At 39.9% G+C, this 18,780-nt stretch overlaps 1 long non-coding RNA gene across 4 annotated transcripts in view; it reads left to right on the top strand.

The window, feature by feature from the left end:
• The window catches only part of LOC124273053, a 47,370-nt gene extending 34,577 nt beyond the window's left edge, over nt 1-12,793 (top strand). For all 4 annotated transcript variants that reach the window (XR_006897530.1, XR_006897532.1, XR_006897529.1 and 1 more), the window contains exons 3-5: nt 879-990; nt 11,953-12,144; nt 12,612-12,793. This is a non-coding gene — a long non-coding RNA (uncharacterized LOC124273053). The remainder of the gene's footprint in view (nt 1-878; nt 991-11,952; nt 12,145-12,611) is intronic.
• The last annotated feature ends 5,987 nt before the right edge of the window (nt 12,794-18,780 follow it).

Raw genomic sequence — 18,780 nt, forward strand, 5'->3', positions numbered from 1 at the left:
TTCTTTAAGGACAACCAGATTCTTTCATTTTACAATAGTTAACCTGTTATGACCTGGCATTTGCTTTGTAAACTATTATCCTTTTTCTTAGGTCTGCATGGTATTACCAGCCAGCCTTTACTGAACCTCTCCCCTTTACTTCATGGAGAAACATTTACTTGCCCAAAAAAATCTGAGAAAAACATAGATCATGCCATCAAATTTTGAGAGAGATAGTAGTAACACTGGACCTGATTATAGTGATGTTCGACACCATTCTGAGTCAGTGCACACGAATAAGACAGGGAGCAAGAGCCATCACTGGTGAAAAGTTGATAAAAATGTAAAATTATGAAGTAAAAAATGTTGTCACTACAATGACAATGCAAATGGAAACATTCCCTCTTAAAATGATAATTATTTTGGTATTACAGTACTACTATAGTAGTAGTATTATTATAAGATATTTATATAGCGCACATATCCACACACGCAGCCAGTGCATGCTCAAGGCGCTGGTATTTTTCCCCTCGATCATTGGATGTCAATCTCGACAGCACATCGTATTATCAATCTCAACTCCCTGGGAGTATACAACTCTTTCTGCCACTAGGCACGCCGAGTTATTGTGGCTTTCTCATCCTAACGAGGTACCCATTCACAGCTGGATGGACTGGGACACATAGTCACAGTACTTGTCCAAGTTCACTGCATGTTGCTGTACCCACAACTAGGTGTTTGCACACATATTCACGTGGTCATAGACTCACACAATTTGTGTAAGGTATGTCCCTGAAAATGTGTCATTGGATTTTGCTGGCATTTCAAAGTTGTTTCAACAGCTGTTGGCGACTACATAGTTTCTACTGTGAATTAAATAATTGATGTTGTTCTTCCAGACAAACCACCAAAGATTACGGAACCAGAGGCATCACAGACTTTTGATGTTAGCACAACTGATGATGCACCGTTTGTCTTAGAATGCAAGGCGGAAGGGGAACCTAAACCCCAGTATGTAATTCAGTATTGCAATAATTATCCCCTCAACTCGGGTCCTCAAGGCGCCCGCCAGTCCGTCCCGTCCGCGTAATATTTGTCTTTTCCGGAGCAGAACTCTAAAACCTGCTCAATATTCACCAAACTTGGCACATACATGGATCTGGTGGTGTACTGGTGCCTTTTGGTAGTTTTGGAATTCTGAATAAAATATTTTTGGCGCTTCCATGGCAAACAAGTTCGACTTTGACTGAAATTGGTGGTAGTGCTCTTTTCCGGACCATAACTCTAAAACTGTTCAATATTTCTTCACCAAACTTGGCACATAGATAGATCTGGTGGTGTACTGGTGCCTTTTGGTAGTTTTGGAAATCTTGAATAAAATATTTTTGACGCTTCCATGGCAACAAGTTTGACTTTAGCCATGAAATTGTGGTAGTGTTTTTCCGGAGCAGAACTCTAAAACTGTTCACTATTTCTTCACCAAACTTGGCACATAGATTGGTCTGGTGGTGTACTGGTGCCTTTTGGTAGTTTGGAATTCTGAATAAAATATTTTTGGCATTTCCATGGCAACAAGTTTGACTGAAATTGGTGATAGTGCTGCTTTCTGGAGCAGAACTTTAAAAACCTTCCACTTTTCTATATACACACCTAAATATTTGACATAATCATAACTCGTAGACATAATCATGAAGAGTATTTTGCCATTGCGGGGGATATTGATGACTTTGTCCTCTTGTTGAAATTCTTTCATCCTATGTAATTTCAAGTGTGTTCAGTGATAAGACAGTATTGTAACAGATTCGAATCCAGTCGCAATACCCAAATGTTTGCAATTAATTCTTAAATATGACTTCAATGAGTCAATAAAGTGGGTCTCAGGGTCAATGGATGACGATTCGGTCATCAGTTCATGATTGCTGAGAATAGTGTGAAATTGGTGCAATCGCGGTAGGAGCGAAAAGCGAACCCTCACCAACATTGTAAGCGGAAGTTGTACACACATGGAATGAGATGAAATAAGCATGCCATTTCACACACGCTTTCACGGATGTTACTGTCAACAGTTTTTAATGAATAAAAATGGGACCAAATTTAATCGTATGAAATGGAATCGAGGAAGATTCAGGGGGAAATGGTTTTCTTGTGCCAAACGCGGTGTGTTACATCACAGCAAACATCATAATTACTATGCTGATAGCATGTCTTTATTATAAAGTTGTCTTTTAGAAGTTAGTACGATTTTCGCTATTCATGTGATCTAAAGCATCTGAAAAACCATAATGCGAGGATATGTACAATGAAAACTTTTATTTTTCCTTATCCTGACTCATGCTATTATTGCTTGTCTTCTTCTTCTTCCGAACACAGTGGAACACTTGTATCTCCCTAATTGAAGCTCCCTTCAATGTAAAATCACTAATTAGTACTCACCAAGGGGTGCCTCCCTCTTAGCCAATTGCGCGGGAACGGAGGCGCCACCTCTGCCCACATGTATCACTCTCTCCTTCTTAGCCCAGTGAGCAGGATGTGAGAGCGCCTGTGTCTCCCTACACTTTATATCCTTTGATTATTCTTAGTTAATTACCTCTTATAGTCATCTATAGAGGTTTAGCTAGTATCCTTTCAACATTATGTATTGATTCGTGTTTCTACTGTTTATTCACGGGACGCCGTGATTGTTCAGTAGATTACATTGATGAAAATCTGTACTGGTTGCAGGTTACGTTTTTCTGCTGCTGATCCGCATTAATATGTCCTAGCTATACTGGGCCATGTTCATTTTCTTCACGTTGCAGTTGCTGTACTAATTTATCCAATTCTGCCTTTAATAAATATTAACTTTGCGTTTTTTGAGACGCGCAGCAGATAGGTCATGTAAGCAGAGTTTAGCCTTGGCTAATACACCTGAACCCTCGCCAGTCAACTGCTGTCAGATCTACCCCTCCCGCCTTGGTGTTCGCTAGAGTTACCCTCGAGGAGAGGTGTGGGACTCAGTCCGCCGTCTCCAAGAAGCGACCTGCATTCCCAGACATCCCGTCGTCGCAGCCAAAGACTAAGAGGGCTTCTACTTCATCTCAACGCAGACTCCGCACCCCCAGGGCAGCGTCCATGTCCAAGGGGATAGCGACGAAGTCTACTAGAACTTTCTCAGCCAAGATTGTTCCCGCCACAGAATTGGGCCTGTATGATGATCAACCGTTCATCATACCCGATGTACATTGGAAGATACGACCAGTGTCGGCAACAGTGACGTCAGCGCAGATCAGCACGCAGTCCGATGTACCAACGCTGATGTCCGTTGATTTTCCTGAGGGTCCCGTCGCTACCAACGCTGAGAAGGCAGCAACTACTGCATCGCAGACCGTCCCAGACGATCTGATGCGTCAGATTATGTAGATGATGTAAGACTGCTACGGTCTGGAGAGGCAACCAGCCTCGAGCCTTCGCGAAGGCTCCAACGTAGACATCACATCAGAGGGACCCCCCCGTCAGTGAAGCGTTTGCTATGAAGCCATCATCGAGGAAGCCACCTTCACGGTTAGGTCGCCACAGCCCACCTCCACCGGCGACCCAGATGTCCAGCATTCGGCAAGGCAAGGCCTTCGGCGAAGGACAACTAGATCACCACCCCTACCTGGGACGCCGATGATCAACGCTCACGAAGAGGTTCGCAAAGGAAGATCCTGACATCATTGAACCCAGCCTTCGTGAAGGCCTTCGCGAAGGTCAAGTCGTCACTTCCCATGACTGGACTAAGATGAAGCTTTGCGACAGGTCTTCGTGAAGAGCACCAGTTACAGACTTCTAATCTTTTTTGTCTAGAAGGTCTTTGAGGGATTCACCGAGAGCTTCGCGAAGCTATCAACGTTCACCACATTGATCTCCGCGAAGGTAACAATACAGACGCAGCTTGTCACGCCACGTCGATTTCCTCGCCGGTCTCCACGTCGATCTCTTCATCGTTCATATCGTAGATCTACTCTCAGATGCGGAATCAATGTTCGCGAAAAGGCATTCATGGAAGGCTTAATTCTTCCATCATCTTCGACATAGAATCAGACGACACTACAGTGTCTGTCTACATTCACAAGCGTTCGCGGAGAACCAGTCACCACCCACCCAAGTACGGACTCAGATGAGCCTTCGCAAAGCTCTTCATGAAGGATATCAGCTACAGTTTACAAGACATTTTCGTCCCATACATCGTAGAGGATTCACTAGGACCTTTATGCGGTTATAGGTCACCCTACAAGCACAGTTCGTCGGGCTATTCACCACGCCGATCCCTCGCCGATTATACACAGGTATCCAGCGGCAGAGACATCGCAGTACTTGTCTATCAACTGCACGCCACATGCCGCCTACAAGCTTCACGCTAAGGCATTCAAGACAGGCCATTTACAACGCAGAAACGCCGCAGTATTTATATTGTCAACAGAACGCTTATATGTCATTACGAGCTCTGCGCCAAGGCATTCGCATTGCAGACATCCACAAGACAGAGACGCCGCAGTACTTTAACTTTTAACAGAACGCTATATAAGTTACGCCAAGTACTATTTACAGATGAAGAGCCTAAATAAGGATCTTCAGGCCGACTGCCTACATCAAGGGCATCAACGACGCTTCAGAGATCATCACAGGAATCACCATTTCGTGATATATTGCCAGGTAGGCAATCCCGGACTACGAAAACGATTATCTACATGCAAGGCCATACAGTCACACCAAGTTGACCACTATGCAGATGACTACGCAGATCGCCAAGATTATACAACTAGGACATGATATAGCATCATCCTAGAATGGAAATATCTTCTTCGTACACAGATGGAAGATAGATAATACACTACAAGAGAGATATTTTGGTGTCTGCAATTCATCACTAGCATGGATCCATCAGTCGAATCCAGGATGGGATTCACATAGATTGATATATCTACATTAGTAGATTTATGACATCATAGAGATCTTTCACGCTTCGACAGATCTGCAGACAATTTCAATAACTAAATTGAGCAGAAGCCTTGCTACAGCGAAAACATAATCGCTAATCCATTTCCTGAGAGAGAAAATGTACTGTGTAAGTTCAGCATTATTTCTACAGTTATGACGCTGCATTAATGTATGCAGTCTACAAGCTGACAACGCATAAGTTTTATTGAGCCAATATATATGACGACGGCATTATCTTCAAGACTGAAGTTACATTCACAGCAGCCAGGAAAATAACCTACCCAGCATTGATATTACAGGGCTTATGTATTTCTCATGGCCAAATATTTGCTATGCTTACCATTAACCCTCTACACACGCGGTCACTCGCGTGTAACTTCGAGAGTTACAGACAAGACCGACGCATTGATTAAATATCAACGTCGCACTAGATTATACAAGGTTCCTTTTCCTGCTACACCGCGACATCACAGCGCGGGTACACTACAGAATCAAAATGCCTTGTTCTGATTGGACCGCGAGGGGCAATGCCCTACGCAGAGGTCGGTCATAGTTCACAGTTCAAGACATGGGTTGCAAGTGACAACAACATGTCAGTGAACGAGCAACGCCTCCATTACAGTTCAGTTAAACTGGACCTTCATGGTTCGGCTGCCTTCATGGGGTTAGAGACCTCCCCTGTCAATTAAGGACGAGGGCACGGCAGTCAGGCGTTTTTACATAAATCTCAACCATAGCAGTCACAGAGTCGACCATCGCTTCATGTCCTTACAGACATATATAGGATATAGATACAAGTTCTTGTATCTCAAGCACTACTCTCTCCGTTTTTACTACGGAGTGGTGGAATCTGTTGGCGCATCTCTATGGGTAAGCATCTCTCCTAGAGTGGGAGCACACCTTGACAACAATATGTCAGCTGTGATATGGACCATAGCAGACACGATCTGCACTTCCACAGGCTGGAAATGAAAGCAGTAATAAACACCACACTTCACCGGAGCCGCTTTTTTATAAATGCTCATCTAACGGTACACACAGTCACCTCTTACAGTGACTGTCTACATTCACAGAAGGATCAACAAAGCTGGCTAACCTTTCTGGACCTCTGCTTTCAGTTGATCAGCTCATCTCGACACCTCAACCATTCAGTCTACCAAGCACGCCAGACCTCATCTACTATGGTGGGACCAAGATGTCAATGCTTCATAAGGCATCTATTTAATAGAGCCGAATTCAAAACCCATCTCTATGTAGACGCTACGCCCAAGGTTGGGGAGCACACCTCTACCAACCGACTTACATCAGGGTTATGGAATCAACAAGAGAGCAACTGTACATAAACTTGCTAGAAATGCAAGCAGTAGTAAACGCTTATACTACATTGGAGCAACATTCTACAGAATGCGATCTGATGATTCACACAGACAATTCAACTGTGTATGCTTATGTGAACAAACAAGGCTCAACGAGGTCACTGAACCTATTGACTCTATAAGTTTACAATTGTTCGATCTAATCGACGATCTCAACATACACATGTCAGAGCATGTCACATTCCAGGAGCCAAGAATGTTCTAGCAGACACTCTCTCGCTACACCTACTGCCGCCGACAGAATAGATGCTCCATACAGAGTTACAAATTATCAAGGAAATAGGAGCTCAGCTCCGCTAGTAGTAGACTTATTTTACCACTTCGCTTTAACAATAATCAGCTAACAACATTCTCAGATTTCACCAGTCCCGACCCACTAGCATGGGCAACGGACGATCTGAGAGCATCGTGGGAAGGCCTCAACACGCACGCTGCAAGCTCACCGCCAGCTAATCCCACAGGGTGTTACAGAAAATCAAGCAAACTCGAGCCTCCAAATGATTTTGGTCACTTATTGCCAGCTTTGCAGAACGGTTTCCAACTCTTTATTCAAGAAATTGGACAAATCCAATACTACAACTTCCAAAGCACTCGAATCAACTAGCACATCCTCACACCAAACAAGCCTCCGCTGACGGAGGCCAGAAGCATTCCAACTTCACGTGATGGACTGTATTAAGGTGTGTCTAAACAACAGAGGTTATTCAGCCAGAGCGGCTAAAGCAGTCACGCTTTGCTTTATGTAATTCCACGCCAAGAACTTGTATGACGACAAGTGGCAACAGCTTTTGAAACATACTGCTTTAAAAGGGGATTTACAGCTAGAACGCTACACATCCGGCTGTGGCTGACTACCCATGTTACTTTACGACAGACTAAACGCCTAAAAGGCTCAACATCAGTGTCGTCAACATATCTCGCAGCTTTTAAGTTGGATAACTATGAGAACGGGTGTCAAGTTAACCAACTTAGCCTTACTATGTGCATTCTGATTGGAGGATCAGAAACAGATTTCGCGCTCCAGCATGGGATCTAAACAAAGTGCTCCAACACCTCACAAGTGAGGCATTCTGACACAGAAAACATTGTTCCTGTTATCCCTAGCAATGGCAGCCAGGATGTCAGAAATTCACGCACTAGATTATGAGAGAACACGGTTTGATGACAATCAAAACATCGTGCATATGGGACTACGCTGGGATTTCATCGCCAAGAATCAATTGCCAGGTCAACCAGACAGATTATTCCATGTCCCTGCACTCTCGCCAATTCTCGGACCTCATGATACGCTTTGATCTATCATTATGCCCAGTCAGAGCACTCTCAAAATTCTATCTACAATCCATCCAAACCGAAATAATCTAAAACTCGCTGTTATTCATCCTCTATCGACAGCTACACAGACTGAAGTCTCGCACTACTCCATTTCGCTATATGGATCAGAACTGTCATACTACTCATACCACAAGGCTGCAGGACTTGACCCCTCCAAGAGCATCTAATCCACATGAAATTGGAGCACTGGCTTCAACACTCGCTACTACACCGGCAATTGCTCTTGAATACCATTATGGAGGGCTGCTTTTGAAATCGGACATGGTGTTTGCCAACCACTATCTGAGAGATATCACCACCGAGGACGTCTAAGGTATTCACCATTTCGGTCCCATGGTCCTCGCACAACCGTTGACAGTCCCTCGGAGACGATAAGTCATAGTCTTACGAGATTTCTTCCTGTTTATATCATAACAGTACTATCTAGCTTATAACTCTACGGAGTTGTGTGCTATTATATATATTAAGCTTAAGTCTATTTTAGTCTTAAGCCCAGTACTGACGTTGTATGTACTTTGGGTCGCTTCTCCATTTGGAGTAGCTTAATTATTATTAAGCCGGATGGCTTCTCGAGTGAATTCCTCAACTTTTTTGGGAATGACTTAAATAAATTTCTAATTAACTCCTTGAAATATGCATATGAAAATGGTTCCATGTCCGTATCACAAAAACAAGGTCTCATTACTTGTATCCCTAAGAGTGGTAAAAGTAAAAAAATGCTAAAAAAATGGAGACCAATATCACTACTAAATACCTCCTACAAACTAGCTTCTGCAGTTATAGCAAATTGAATAAAGACAATATTACCACTTATTATCAGTGAGGATCAAAAAGGTTTTATTCAAGGAAGATACATAGGAGAAGTCACAAGGCAGATATAATGACGAATGGACTATAGTGAATCATATCAAATTCCAGGATTATTACTGCTTATTGATTTTGAAAAGCTTTTGACTCGCTGACAGAAGATTTATGCAAAATGTAATGGACTTTTTCAACTTTGGACCATGTATTCAAAATTGATACAAGTATTGCTAAATCCATAGTGAATCAAGTGTATTAGTAAAATGGGTTTATGAAAGAGTTTTTCAAGATAACTAGGGATGCCGACAAGGAGACCTTAATATCACCTTTACATTTTTATCCTATGTGCCTAAATACTAGCTATTCTAATAAGAAAAAATAAGAAAATTAAAGGATAAAGATAGGTAATATACAAAGCCTTTTAGCCCAATTTGCAGATGACACTACAGACCTTAGACGGATCTGAATCAAGTTTGTATGCAGTCTTGAACAAATTAGCCTTTGCAAGATTTTCAGGGTTAAAAGTTAACGAGAAAAACAGGCTTAATATGGATAGGGTCAAAAAAAAAAGATCTAGGTATAAGATGTGCAAGGAATGGAATCTGATTGACACAATCAAATTTTAAACTTTTAGGAATAGTTTTTGATGTGGAATTAAATAACATTGTAGACCTAAATTATAATGATAAATTTGAAAAATCTACCAAGAATGAATATTTTGGTCTCTGAGATATTTGACACCAATGGGCAAAAGTGTTATTCTAAAATCCTTGCTTTTACCAAAGTTAAACCATTTATTTTCATCCATCCCGAGTCCATCTGAAGACACATTACAAAAGTTCCAAAAAGTGTTTTAATTTTGTTTGGCAAGGGAAACAGATACTGTAAAGCTTAGAATTATGTATCTTAAACCAAAGAATGGACCTAATAAGTGTACCCATTGTAAGAACTACTATAATTGCACAAAAATAATGTGGATTAAACAGTTGTTGCTCAACAGTTCAAAATGTACATCTATTGGTAAAATGAAATCCCAGACAATGCAAATAAATTATGGTATGCTGATGCACAATATGTGCAATAATATTATTCCCAGTGTCTCAAATCAATTTTGAGGATTGCAGTTAATGGCATGGTGCCACTACTTAAAATGGTGTTACACAAATGTGCAAGAAATATCAGATATTCTCAACCAGTCTCTTTGGTTTAATAATGACATTAAAATAGAGGGAAAGTCAATCTACTATGAAAATATGGCAAAAAAAAGAATAATGTTATGTATGTGATATCTTAGATCAGAACGGAAACTTCTTACATAAAGTTGATATAGAAAAAAAATATGGAATTGCAAACATAAACTTCCTCCATCTAGAAGGTATAAAGTGTACTGTCTTTTAGCATATTGCAGACTTAGAAAAATACCCTCTTTACAGCTTGGACCTATCAGGTTAAATACCAACATTACCTTAATATATCTTGTATATATGGGACAAAACCAAAGGAGCAAATCCTTTTATAAATATACATTTTACCTCTAGTTTAAACTGGACCAACAAGTCAAAAAAAGGAACACATCCTCAACAAACAATATAACAAAGAAGACTGGTCTAACATATTTAATGGCAAATAGATGTACAGAAAGTGTACAGTTAAGATGGTTTCATTTCAAGATTACTCACAATATTTTAACGACTAAACATAAGTTACATTTGATGAATTACACAGACTCTTCAATGTGCTCATTCCTGAATCTGCTCTGAAAACAATTATTCATTTATTGTGTGAATGTCGACATACCGTGAAAGTATGGAGGAGGTATCCGATTACTGTATATACTGTCTGAAGGAAATATTGATTTGTCGCATCTAAAATATTATCTTTGGTTTCAAAGGTAAAAACAACAACCCACTTAATCTGGTGTTTCTAATAGTGAAATACATGCTATATAAAAACAAGTTTTAAATAATATAAAGCCAGATTTTAGAGGGCTTCAAAGGGAAATACTTAACTATTATAAAGCTACCAAATATACAGCATTTTCTAATGCAAACCCAGCAAAATTTTATGCCTTCTGGTCTCCTTCCATACACTTTTTTGCTAAATTATACCAACCTAGATGTTATATAAGTATAATAAAATTTGATAAGTGTATCTGAATACAAGTACTGGTATTACATATTAGCCTTGGGTAAGGATAACAGATACATTATAGTAAATTCACCCTGAACATACGATGATTGTTTTGTATTGATGTATTGATTGATTGTATTGATGGTGATGTTTTGCACAATGTTTGATGACGAGGATGTATTGTGTATGATGCTTTTGTACTACAACAACAAATGTACTTTGGGAAATAAAAATATTTTAAAAAAAAATAATTATTATGTTTATCATAATATCTAATTATATTGTAGTAACCCATATATGGCAGCTGGTAAACTTAGCAGCAGGAATTTATCAATTCAGTGCCATTATGAAGTTCCCATAGGGGTTATTACAGTTATTAAATCACTAATTATTAAAATCCAAAGTATTCTGTTTTCCCACCTCCCAGATCCGTAGGGATTCTACAAGTTAAGAATAGCATGAGTCAGATAAGGAAAATATGTAATTTTCTGAATAAAATTGATATTTTATACTTATCCTGACTCATGAGGTAAGTTCCCATCCTTCCCCACATAACACTTTGGATTTCCCAGTAAATTCAAGTGTTGGGCTCGTTATATAAGGAGAGAGTGATAGATGTGGGCAGAGGTGGCTCCTCCATTCCCGCGCAATTGCCTAAGAGGGAGGCAACTCTTGGTGAGTACTAATTAGTGATTTTACATTGAAGGGAGCTTCAATAAGGGAGATACAAGTGTTCCACTGTGTTCGCAAGAAGAAGAAGACAAGCAATAATAGCATGAGTCAGGATAAGTAAAAAATATCAATTTTATTCAGAAAATTACATTATTGCGATACATTCTGAATTTCTCTTGTTTACAACATGATTAACTTGGGCACAACAGCCGATTTGTGATGATATGCTATTCTCAATGACGTGAAGATGTGTAATCGCTTAATTTAATAGGAGCCACAGACTACCCCATGGTTTAACTAAATCTGTGGTATTGTGAAGAGCGTTATTGCAAGGGATGACTGTTTCTGATAATGCCGATTGACCTGTCGCCAACCTGTAAACACCAGTTTGAAAGTACTGTGATGTGAGACATCACAATGCCTTTTTATTCTTTCTATCGCAAGTCAGTTATCATATTGCAACTATTTCCTTTTCCCATCGTGAAGCCCATTTCTGGTGTTCCCCGCCGTGATGGTAGTGGAATATTGCTAAAAGCGGCGTAAAACCAAACTCAGTCAGTCAGTCCTTTTCCCATAACCAACCATTTCATTTATTAAATTCAAGAAATTAGTTAGCTGAAGTACTTTCTCTGCTATCTTTAGTATTTCAGTTTCATAGGTTATTCAAACAAGAATGTTTTCATTACTCCAATTGCAGATACCGCTGGGAGTTTAATGGGGGATCCGGCAGAGGGAGTAGCTTTTGCTTCAGATCCAATCACTGGAAAATTGACTATCACCGGCTTCACAGACCGAGAGGAAGGAAGTTACCAATGTTTTGCTGAGAATGAGATATCCACCGGCATCATTGCAGCTGCTATGTCCCCTGTCATCACGCTGCGTGAAATCAGTAAGTGTTCGCAGTACATGTTTGTCTTATTACTTATGTACTTCAGTTTGTTTGTAGTACAAGTGAATAGGTATCACAGCTTGTATGGAAAATTTGAGTATATTTGTTCTTCAAAGCCATGCATATTTTCATCTTGTTGGCAAAGTTTACAAAAAAGTGAAGTCAGATGGAAATTAAAAAATTTAGTCATTTGCAACTGATTCCTGTAATTGCACAAGAAATTTGATCCACAATTAGTTCCAAGTATGTAATGTGTTCATTATGCATGCATTTTTATGTTAGCAGTATCCTACAAAGTTGTGAACATTGGGCAGGGTAAAACTGATGTATGTGCCTGTCTTGGACTTCAAAGTCCTTTTGGTTACGTTTACAAATTACACCCAAAAAAACATGAACTCATGCACACACACCAATACTGTTCTGTGTTCAAGGCATTATTGAACAAAACATTCTCTCTATATTTCCAGAGATGGGAGATAGTTGGCCAGATCCCCAGATCAGAGAAGCAAAAGTTAATGAAGGGTTTTACCTGAAGCTTGAGTGTGAAAATCAGCCTATATCTGTCCCCACAGCTGAATATACATGGTACTTAGTGTCTGGAAGTGAAACAAAGGCAGATGTTAAACATTCTGACAGGATATATACTGACAACTCCAGGTATGTGATATATATATCCTTTTCCTCTCCCTCCTTCCTCCCTCCTCCCTCTCCTCCTCCCTCCCTCTTCTCCTCTCTTCTATATATATCTCTCATACTCATCTATATATGTTATATCCCACTGGCTTAGCTAGAAGGCTGACATATTGTCATGGAACATTTTGTAATAGAATACTTGTTTTACAATGAAAACATTAAACATGAAAACTAGAATAAGATGCTGGTGGTGGGTGGTCCTGTGTTTGGAAGCTTGACTCCTGAGAGTGTCGAGGACTTCAGTCCTGCCCGCGCACATCATGACATGACGCATGTGGTTTCAACTTAGGCAAGTGAATTTGTTCTTGAATTCCCTCTGTTCACCCAGCTTTGAATGGGTACATGGTGGGATAAGTCATATGACTGTTAACTTTCTAGTGTCTCACTGGCAGCTTGGATTATCTGGGATAACAAAAAATCATTATTTAGGGGCGCTGGAGTAACACCAAAGACCCGGTTTCGATTCCCCACATTGGTTCAGTGTCTGAAGCCCATTTCTGGTGTCTCCCGCCGTGATATTGTTGGAATATTGCTAAAGGGGCGTAAAACTCACAGGCTCATTATTTAGCTTCAGAGTTCGGTAAAACTATTTCAGTTATAAACATTGCCCATAAAACTATGGCTTATTATATTTCTACCTTTTTTCAGGTTCTCTTCATTTTATTTATACATTGAAAGAAGATCAGCAAAGTGATAACACTTACAGTGTGGCATGTTCAACATGAAATTGAACATTATCAAGCTTGGCAGTGAGAAAGACATCATAGTGACTCTCTTGGCGAACTTGTAAGTGACTGAACCACAGGATTTCATTGAAGGTTCCTGTGGGGATTCTTGGTCAGAATAGTTACCTCCTTATAAACCTTTGTAAGTTGTAATAGGTGACCAGACAGTCATCAGGCACATTGGCTGATTGCTTGTCATGATACTTTGTGTCATGATTTGCTCATGGTGTCGTGGTGGTCCTTGCACAGAGCTCAGGTGCACAAATCAGTTAAAGTTAAGCAACGCTTGAGCGGAGAGTCCGGTGGATGGGTGACCATGTTTGACAGCTTTCTGACTCCCGATCCTTTCTAGGACATCAGCCCTGCCCCACAACGTGCTAGATATGTGATACATGGTCTCACCTTAGGCAAGTAGAGTTTGTTCAAACTTCTGCCACTTGTTCACCACCCAGCAGAAAAACGTGGATACCCTGGGGAACACATCATGTGACTATAACCTTCTCAGCCGTTTCAACAGGCAGCTTGGGTTATCCGGGGTAATAATGTGCTGTGCTATTGATTGTTAGCCCTATGAGCATACCTTGTGTGGAGTTTGGCGTGATATAAATGGACACACTATTATTATTATTATTACTCTGATGGCTGCTCACAGTGCTGGTCAAGTCATATACTGGCAACTGGAATATTGCTGAGTGTGACTTTAAGAAACAAAGTCATGGTGAACATTTTGTAAATATGACCAATGATATTGCCGATGGGAAAGAGTACACTTCAACTAACCTATTTATCATGCTCATGATACCTATCACTGTTAAAGTCTCAAATGGATATGCCATTGGTATTTCATATGCAAACAAGCTGTTGTAAACATCCTTTTCATGAGATAATCTATCAAGCTGCTGCAGCAGATAATCATAATATCCTTGTTCTTGTTTTAGCTGTCCCACAGGTGCCTTGCATGAGCTCAGTTCCACACTAATCCTGCCTGATTTTTGAGAACACAAGATGCTGAACTTGAATGTGTCTCAGCGGCAAGTATGTGGATTTTTCATTTCCCTTTATGTTGTATAGAACATCTATAACCTGCATCACTTTGAAGAACTCAAGATTTAACTCAAATGCCATTTCTGCTAACTATTCCATGCATATATACTGTTTTTCATGAAAACGGTCCAGATTGATGGTTCGTGATAAGTTCATGGAGTATTTTATAACTTATACAGGAATCATATACAATGTTAATTCACCTTAGGCCCCTGTTGTGTACTTCCTCCTCAGATGCTTTGTCCCATTATCTGCTCCTTTGTGTCATGAAGTTGTTCCAGGCTCATGTTCAACAAAACCATCTTTAGGTGATCGTAACTCCCATACCTAGACTTTGGTTTACGATAGTTGTGTCGCCAAGATCGTTTTATGGAATCAGGGCCTGCTTGACAAAGCTGTTGGGAGCAGGGAGAGTATGCATGAGGTGGTTTTGGAGGCTTTCCTAAGCCAATTATTATACCCTATTTTCTGGAATATTTCATCTTTTACTTGCAGTCCAGTGCCAAGTATCACCTGGTACAACAAGTCTGGCAACCACTACAGCAAACAACAAGTATGAATATGTTGCTGACAATCGGTCGCAAGTTGAGAATTAAGAATGCAAGAGGAAGATGAAGGAATGTACAAGTGTAAAGGAAGTAATAGTGCTGAAGCAGTGAAACATCTTTGTTTATGGACATCACATGTAAGTGAAAAGTTAATCCTAATGCTAATGACAGGGAGCTACATGTGCTTGTGGCCCATCCAGAACAGTTACTTTCCCTTTATTCCAGCAAGTGTTCTTGTAACAGTGCCTTGTAATATACTGTTGACACTGCTGAAGCATGAGAATATCAGTGTGTATTGTCATCTTAAGGTGAGACTGCGTTGCTCATATTGGATTTTTACAATGTTGTGATATGTATTGGATATAAAAATGACTGCTGAATATGACATAAACACCAAAAGAGTTATGTCCCTTGGAGCTCTCTTTATGAATATCCTGTAACTCAACTTGTGATTTAGAAAACCAGTTTGACAAACACTGACAACACCTTTGCAAGCGCATAGCTGGCATGTACTTGAGCAATTGTTTTCATTCCATATATGGCAAGTGTTCTGCCTAGAAGTTTCAATTATTGATATCAGGTTAAAGTCGGAAGGGATAATAAGTCTTTTATTGCATCAATAGGAAGCAAACATTTTGGCATATGCCCCAATATATATATAATATAGTCCCAAATATTGTTGAAAATGTGTGAAATTGTGCCTTTAAGGAAATATTGTTAACCCTGTCAGTTCATCCATATTGCTGGTGTAGGATGTAAGCATTATTGCTTGGTGGTCCATTTGACTTACTTATTGCTACTGTCTACAGTTACTCTGTACACAGGCCCTATCCTTTTCAAGTAAATCAAACAAATTCACAGCACATGTTTTAGTAATGGCTTCACTGATCATAACTGGGTTCTATAAGCAAACAATCAGTCCTTCCCATGTCTTAACATTACATATACTGACTACTGACTTGTGACGACATGGAACCATACTGGAACAGATGCAGGATCAGTGACAATGATAGTTTATTCTTAACTTATTCTTTATCAAAAAATAACAACATTAGTCCCTCTAAAACAAACCAATTTGAACTAATTGCTTACGGTTTCTGGTAGAAAGACAGGGGTGTACTGAAAGCCTTGCCCTAGCCCTGCTTGCATTACTATGGTGGATATTGTTTGGCCTCTCAACGCTGGAGATTGCTGGGCCGAAATGGAGGTCTGTTGAGATATCAGAAGATTTCATGATGTAATTGGAGCCAAAAAGGAATTTATACTATTTATTAATATTGGCATCATTCTCATTGTACACATTGACAACTATGTTTGATTTCTGGTGTCCTGTGACATTATTTTTGCTTGGAGATTGCTAAAAAGTGTAATACCCAGATTTGTTGTTCACACCTCTCACCTTGTTGTGTTTCAGCCGGGCCCTATCTGGGTTAAGGCACTGAGTTCTCAAACTATCCCAGAAAAGAGAGAGAGCTGTATTTACGCATTAATGAGACCTGCAAAGGCAAAACTGCTCTTAGTCCTCCTGTATGGTTCAGAAATGGAGTGCCAATGCCCATTCAGAGTAAGGTTGTTTATACATGACAGGCTCATCTTCAGGGTCATTTATTCTGAATCTGTTGCCAGTCCCATGCTCTAGATTAGACTTCTGAGACAAGAGATTCTTGTTATAATTCAAATACAATAGATATCAGGGCTCTCCTTAATTTGGGTAATTTTATTGATAGTTAGTGCAAATGTCAGTATTATGATTTGTGTAATATTGAGAGTATTCACCAAGCTCCTCGATTGTATACATATCATTTGATGTCATTCGAAAAGCATATGCTACAAGGGTATTCATTGTAATAAGTTCAATATCATGGAAACTCATTCATTGACCCATGAAGATCCGGGTTGGAATTGATTCAGTAACCCATCCTTTTGTCGTGAAGAGGCAACTAACAGGATTGGGTTGTCAGGCTCACTCAGTATACCAATTGCATAGATTGATGAGCATGCTGTTGATCACTGGATTGTCTGGTCCAGACTCGATTATTTACAGACAGCTGCCTTATATCTGGAATATTGCTGAGTGCAGCGTTAAACTACAAACCAGCCAAAATAAGGGTTGTTCATTCATAGTAATTGTTGAAACTCTGTATGAACACAATGCAAGAGTCAGCAAGTAGGCTATAATATTTACCAAACTATCTGCATTTGGGTTTATTTACAAAGATATCCACACATCTTCAAACCCATATCACAAGTTACGAATGTTAGGCAATGTTTATTGAGCACATTGACATTGTATTGTTATATATAGAGCTTATTAAACCCCTGCTAGGGTCATTTGCATATTCATTGATTGTGATGACGGTAGATTGTATATTGCATGAAAAACACTATCCATCATATGATAAAGCATTCTTTAATCTCGGTCCCATTTGCGTAGATTGATGCTCATGCTATTGATCACTGGATTTTCTGGTCTAGGCTCGATTTACAGGCTACTGCCATATAGTTGGAATATTCCTTAATCTATCACAATCACATACTATCAGATGTTGAGAGATGTGCCATAGTTGTAAGATATTTGCATTGATGAACTATTTTTTCATCTTGTTTTCAGATAGTCCAAAATATGAGTTCAGTGATAACGCAAGGGTATTAACAATCAAGAATTTAACCAAGGCCACCGATGTCATGTGCTTCCAGTGTAATGTCAGTAACAACATTGATACTCTAATTTGGTGATGCCTGTCTCAATGTTATTGGTAAGTATTTAGCATCATATGCAATCATCATTCTTCTGTGCACAGGTTGGCAGGTCATCTGAGGTGCTGCAGTTGTTGTACAGATTTGCGTGAACCTTGTTGTACGAGGGGATTAATGGATCAGGTAGCAGTCAGTCAGGCTCTGACTTGTTTGACACATATCATCGATCCAGTTGCTAAGATGGATGCCGATGTTGTTGATCACTGGATTGTCTGGTCCGAACATGATCATTTACAGACTGCCGCCATATAGCTGGAAATTTGCTGAGTGTGGAGTTAAACAACAAACCAACCTTTGGTTGTGTCAGAATCCTTTTGATACTGGGTTCAGACCTGATCACTGTCATGTTTCTAAGACCATATTGTTTTGTGGGAGCAATGGTGAATAATGAAAAGACACTGGGTATTTCTTGTAGGATATGGCATTGCTGTGATTTGCTGTTGTGACCATTTCAAGCATGAGGATGTTATCAGGGCTACAGATAAGGGCTACTTATGCATGTAATGTACCAAAATCAATTGGTACCTACATAATATAAGATTTCGCCGCATCGTGTACACACATAAATACCTTTGTACGCCCAACATTTAATTTCCGCATGTGATCGCGGCAAATGGAAATCTATTTCAGATAAATACTTGTCAAGTTTCTTTTGCGAAACATGATTTGACACATGAGGAAACCCCCACAGTAGGAATCACTTCTGCTACATGCTACCATATTTTTCGATTGGCTAAAACTACACTGTTCCTATTTATATCCAGTCCGACCTGACATTTCTCACAGCGATCACACGTCGCCAGTTATTTCTCACCGCCTTCAAATACAAATACATGGTTGGAAATAGTGATCAATGAATTGTCCAGACA

The sequence above is a fragment of the Haliotis rubra genome, unplaced genomic scaffold, assembly GCF_003918875.1.
Source record: "Haliotis rubra isolate DU_JTF1 unplaced genomic scaffold, ASM391887v1 Scf176, whole genome shotgun sequence".
In the NCBI taxonomy this organism is placed as follows: domain Eukaryota; kingdom Metazoa; phylum Mollusca; class Gastropoda; order Lepetellida; family Haliotidae; genus Haliotis; species Haliotis rubra.